This window comes from Periplaneta americana, chromosome 1 (genome assembly GCF_040183065.1).
Source record: "Periplaneta americana isolate PAMFEO1 chromosome 1, P.americana_PAMFEO1_priV1, whole genome shotgun sequence".
NCBI lineage: Eukaryota > Metazoa > Arthropoda > Insecta > Blattodea > Blattidae > Periplaneta > Periplaneta americana.
Genome location: NC_091117.1, coordinates 75,762,604 through 75,769,085, shown reverse-complemented (window position 1 = coordinate 75,769,085; position 6,482 = coordinate 75,762,604). Strand labels below are relative to the sequence as shown.

The following is a 6,482-nucleotide window of genomic DNA, read 5'->3' as shown; positions in this document are numbered from 1 at the left end:
AAATACTTAATTTTGCCTTTTAAATGTGCAGAAACTTGATCTGAAGAAATGAAACTCTGAAAAGGAATTTTTAAATGTTACATTTGTTCGGATCAAATTTCTGTACATTTGAAGGACAAAACTAAAATTTTAAAATTCTTTCAATCATTTATTACCGTAATACTATCCTCTTTCAAATCGACTGAGCATATTGGGAATTAAATCAATGACTTTCCCAAAACACGCTATGAAATGTTTCCTATAAAACAATTTTATTTCGAAGATGAAACAAAAAGGGGAAATTGTGTTAAATTTGTTGTTTGAAATATCTCAAAGAATAACCTCTTGCAATTAATGACATTACTTACGGTTCACTCAGTATATTGTTTTCTATTTCGGTAGTGTAAAAAACTAAAGGAAAGAATTGTCATTAGAACGAATTTAAATAGACTTCCTAGATATATGTACTTGAACAAATAAAAGAGGAGGTACATACCGTGAACTCATTGGGAGTTTAAGCAAATAAATCAGGAAATTTAACGTTGGAAATACCACTTTGAAGACTGAAATATAGAGTGGAAATGTTTGAGAATGACTGTAATGACTCAGTTGAAATGTGGACTAATATGAAGCCCTTTGTGGATGCGATCATGCAAACATCCGGATTTTTTGATATAGAAAACTATCCCGTGGTCAGTTATACAGTTGAAGCTTTGTATTACTGCACTTCTATCGTGATTTACTTCGTATTATTTAGAGACGTGATGTCAAATTTTAAGCAGTTTAGTACACTTTTATAAATTATAATTTTGTTATTCTTTATTGCGTTCAAATATAAATGAATAGCTTTATGAAAAAAATAATGCATTAATGTTTCATTATATTAATGGAAAATATTTACTCCGTGAGTGGAAATGTTTCTCACATGCTACGACAGTAATATTTTTTGTATGTAGGATATGAGATTGACGACTTATGACGAAGACAGAAACTAATATTAATAATAATATATTAGTAATAATAATAATAATAATAATAATAATAATAATAATAATAATAATAATAATAATAATAATAGAGCATGTAAAATAAATACAAGTAGGCCTATGTTTGTTTTTGACTCACCATTCTGGAACTGGCAATTTATTAGTAGTGAAGTTCGATTCTCCTCCACTTTTTAGTTGCGAAGATGTCTCCTAAGCCATTGTACTACCCGATATTTACAGATGCTCCGTCGTCCGTTTGCGCAATTAATTTCTTGTTACAGTTAAATTCTTCTAAACGATCAAATACAACTTCAGATATTCTTTCGGCTGTCCTGTCATCTGAGAGTCCTGTTAATTCTTGTATTTATTATAGCTTCTTTTATTTATTTTTATGTAATGTTGTTTTTTATTCATTTTGTTTTTTATATTACATCATTTTCAATTATTTATTATTTCGTTTATTCTATTCTTTTAAAATGACCAATGAACTGCATTGAAGGAGGTTACAAGGATACTTGAAAATTTTTATTGTTGTCTCTGACAGGGTCTCCACCACCCAGAAAGAAGGGTCGTATAGTGAGGATCACGTAAGTTCAGTTCCCAAACAGCAAATATTTCCGCCTTGTCAGTGTTGCCAACTGTTACCAGATATCACCACATGTAAAATCACGATCCTATGTACTGAATGACTTCTTTACTCACCGTACTTTACCTTAATGTTGGAAGGTTATTCTAAATAGTTTCAATAATAATGAGAAATGTATTGCTATGTTCTATTCTTTTATTCCTTTACATTATTATTAGTATTAGCATTAATAGGTTACTAGACGTAAATATACAACAAAGTATAGTATATAATATTCAAGAATCAAATCTGTTCCAAGACCAATTAAATTATTGTCACTTCACTTCAAAGATTCCAGCGTACATATACTGTACTTCCTAAAGGTAGACAAATTAATAACCAATTGACTTTTGGTTGGAATTCGAATGAACTTCTGATTATCTTTTGAAATTAGTAAGGAAATGGATAATACAACTATGCTAAAACTGAAATAATAATAAATCAACTTACAAAAATAATTTTGGTCCTTAAAAGCCATAAGTAATTTCACTTCTAGATACCTTTTTAAAGATTTCATTTGTTTGTAAATTGCTTAATAATGCTACACTTACACTTATTATTTCTGCAACTCCACGTCTGTCATTGAAAAAATGTATGATACATAACTGTGAAGTCTCTTTTTGGCTCTTGTGTCCTAAATTTAAATAAGAAAAAGCAAATGATTCAAGAAATGTGAGCTGGTGAAAATTAAATACTCAATTAATAAAATAATTACTACCAAAAGAATATTTTATTAATTCTATACAAAAGATGGATTACACAGAACAGATGGCCAGAAATCATAGATTTATACACAACATACAGCATGAAACGATCATCAAAAAATGCTTTTTGTACACAATAACATCTTTCAAACGAAGTGAAATAGCCAATAAGTTCAATAAATATTATGCTAATAAGTAATAACTATAATTAATAATTATCTACAAGCTGTAAAAGGGAATAAAATAGTATATTGTTGAAATTAGGGGGTTATGGTTTATTACGTGTATTTATAATTTTAATTACTTTTACTACATTTAATTATATTTTAATTTCTATTAGATTAGTTGGTGGTGTGGTTGTTAGTTTTATCTGTGTACGTCAGACTATTAAGGAAAAACTGAAAGAAATATTAAATCTACTATCTACTTTATATAACAATATTTAATCAAGAACTGAATATTACTATTAATTTAATAACATAAGACCCAAAACATCTCCAAGTCCAGACAATACACATGCTGATTTTCTTAAACATGTTGGCAAACAAGCAAACTCACTACTTTTATCTTGTAATCTCATCTAAAATACAATATCTGTCTGGAGAAAATCTATCATAACATCAATTTTGAAAAGCAATTATTCAACTAATATCTTTTCGAGTTATCGACAGATACCACTTACTAGTATGATAGCCAAAATTATGGAAGAGATGATTTCATAGATTGAATTGGTTCCTGGAATCTAGTAACTAACTTTCATTTTATTGGGTTGACTTTAGAGAATTGCATTCAACAAATGGACAGATTTTAAATTTTAGTCAAGATATTAAAGATATTTTAAACAGAAAACAAAACAACTTAACAATTTTAATTTATTTTCAAGGATCATATGGCTCTGTAGATATAAATCACTTAAGAAATTGCAAACTTAGGGTGTCCATGATAAAGTGTTACACTGGGTCAGTGACTTGATTATTTGATTCATTGTCACAAATATGTAAATAGAGACAGATTCATCTGGGCTTCCCACATTGTTGTTTTCAGGAATACATTTTTCAATATTAATGTCGATGGTCTAACTAAAGAAATAGATCTTATGATAATCTCATCATTTGCAGATAATATGGTTGTCTAGAACAAAAAATCACAGTCCACAAATATTAATAAACTGAGCCAAAATCCCAACAGACTTTTTGACTCTACTTGGAGAACTCAAACTTGCTCAATTAAGGAAAACTTTACTAATAAAACACAATCCCAAGTTATTTCAAAATGAATAGTATATAAGTTAACTTTAACAGATGATGTTAAGAAATGTGATACTTCTCCAGACATTTTAAAAATCATTAGAAACGATAAATGATCTGGTCAGTGAGTGACTACATACAGTATTTTTTATAGATGGATCCTGTTTACCAAGCCATAGATGTAGTGGTGTTGTAGTACAATACCAGTATATTCCCTTTTACAGGGAATTATATTCAAACACTTGTTTGCCCCATTTTAACCGTGACAACGCTTTTTAGCTTTTTAAACATTCTGGTTATTGTATTGTGTTTGTGTTTAGTGAAAGATTTTAGATAAGGGCGCAAATAGCCATAGTAGCTGACGTGCCCTTTTTAAACGCCACTAACTAACTAACTAACTAACTAACTAACTAACTAACTTCAAACACTGACTAATTTTGATAGTGAAAATTTAGATACACTTTTAAGCTTACAAAATCTCCAGTATCGACTTCATAAATCTGAGAAGGTTGTCATACTATCAGATTCAAAATCAGATGTTCTTGCTGCAGTAATGGACGTAACAGCATGAAATCTCAATATTTTACAGTGTTTTAATATTTTAAGCAAAATGGTCGAATTACATCGACGACTGGTACTTCCGTGGATCCATGAACTTTATGGAGTGGGAGGTAATGAGGTAGCTGAAAGGTAGCAAAATTACTGTAAGGTTATCTATACCTGCATCTTACCACACTGTTAAAAGAATAACAAGATCAGAACATGACAATGTGGTAACAAAAATCGGAATGATTCTAAAGCAAATGAAAAAATTGCAATAGGCCATCCGGCGTCTGCTCCACGATGGAGGAAAATCCTCAGAAGAAACCAACTAATCAGACCAAATGGGGGATCCAAACTACCCTCAAGTGCAGCTCTGAATTTGCAGGCCAACGAGTCTACCGACTAAGCTACATTGGTGGCTCCACTAAAAATATGAAGTACATGGCACTCAGATTATTAAATTGACAAACCTAAACAATTATTCATCAGTTAAGCTATAAAATATAATACATAGCAAGCAAGTTAATTCAATTTAAAAGTATAAACAATTCAATCAGTTGAAATATACAGAAATTGATAATAAATATCATGCAAATTACTTCACATTACAAGCATAAACAATTCATCACTTGTGGTATACAGCCTACTATTTAATTTACAGCACATACAATTCATCAGTTAAGCTATAGACCTACAGTCTACTATTCAATTTACAGCATATATAATTCATCAATTAAGCGAAACAAAAATATAGTACAATACATAGTAAAAATAATACACCTAATTTAATAACTGAACTTCTATGAAAATCTACAGTGGCAGTACTCATATTATCACAGGCCATGATTGTCTCAAATATTTACAAAGAACTGATATTTCAGAATCTCCCCATGCCATTTCTGAAATCTCAATGAAGATATGGATCATTGTCTTGACTGTTTAACTTTACACAGCTTTCAATCATCTGGTTAAATATTGGAGTGCAAGATAAGAAATGACATCAACTGCTGAACACTTGGTATCAATCAACCAACAACTTCATTACATTAAAGGGGAAAAAAAACTGAAAGAATTAATTGTATATAGACACAACACATAAGACAAGGCCGCTTCAGAACAGTAATTGGCAAGGCTCTGTTGTTTTAGGATTCTTATGTAGATTCAATTTCACCTGAAAGAAAAAAGTAGCATCTATAAGTAGTAGTAGTAGTAGTAGTAAAGATAATAATAATAATAATAATAATAATAATGACTGTAAAGTATGGAAATTAAAATTGCAATGTAATATCAAAAGGTGATTTCACACCAACTCTTATCATTTAGTACAACTCTTATCAATTAGTACAACAAATCTATTATATTCAGTTGCAATCACCAGTAGCTGTTCTTTCCTCCATTTTGTTGTTGGCTGATTTTTCACAAGTCTGCTATGATATGCAGCACTATCCATGACAATAACGCATTGCCCTAATGTTCTCAGGTCAACAACTGTGTTTGCACCCACTTCTCAACTACAGGGCTATTCATAGCACTATGGTAGTCCTGACTTTTCTTTCAATTGCATGAAAAAATTAAATCAGCACCTGCAATAAAAATTATACCTGGGCATATAATTACGTCACATGAATTCACAGCATTTAAATAAAGAAAATAAAACATAACATAACTTGACATGACATGAGATCCTCTTTGGTGAAAGGCTTTCCCACGTTTTTATTTAGTCACCAATTTTTATATTTTTGTACCCTGATTTAAAAAATTACTCTTGCCAAATTTATGTAAAATATAAATCAATATAACTTACCGAGTATAAATCCACCTTTCGTTCCGGCATCTAATCTTCCACCCTCATTTGTTGGTCTATGAATAACACCATTCATGTCACTGGAAACTTCACCTGGTTTATTTCATGAATAAGTGGGTGATCATACTTAAAAAAAACAGAGAGAGAAAAGCAATTCACATTGACACTCTAAGAGACACAAAAATTTTAAAGACAGGAAAACCGTTCAAGAATTTTATAACTAACCTCTAGTTATAATATGAAACTATTAATTGCAAAACATGTTGTTCCCACCTGAATTCATTACTAGTAGCCTATATTAATTGCAATTTCATATTCCACATAAGTGTTAATCTATTTGTTAGTAAAAAATTCAATCACTCAATGTCTCACAATACATTGAAATTTACCATTCATAAAAATCCAAGTCTCATCCAAGAATACTACGGGTTTAGGGTTCTCACGCTCCACATTTCTTATATATTCTCTTAAAAACGAATAACATCACTTTCTCATACATGTGTATAAGGATCCCCTTTGCTCCATAGAAATTTCATCTCTTTCAAAATTTTTTTCACCGATGATAAGGATACTCTAAATAAATATGTTTCATAA

General features: G+C 30.3%; 1 long non-coding RNA gene across 1 annotated transcript; it reads right to left on the bottom strand.

Annotated features, from left to right (window-relative positions):
- Nucleotides 1-2,157: 2,157 nt before the first annotated feature.
- On the bottom strand, nt 2,158-6,271 carry LOC138696699 (uncharacterized). The gene is made up of 3 exons (XR_011331444.1): nt 5,889-6,271; nt 5,460-5,667; nt 2,158-5,255 (listed from the first exon to the last, which is right to left on the bottom strand). It is a non-coding gene; the product is annotated as an uncharacterized lncRNA (long non-coding RNA).
- Nucleotides 6,272-6,482: the final 211 nt, after the last annotated feature.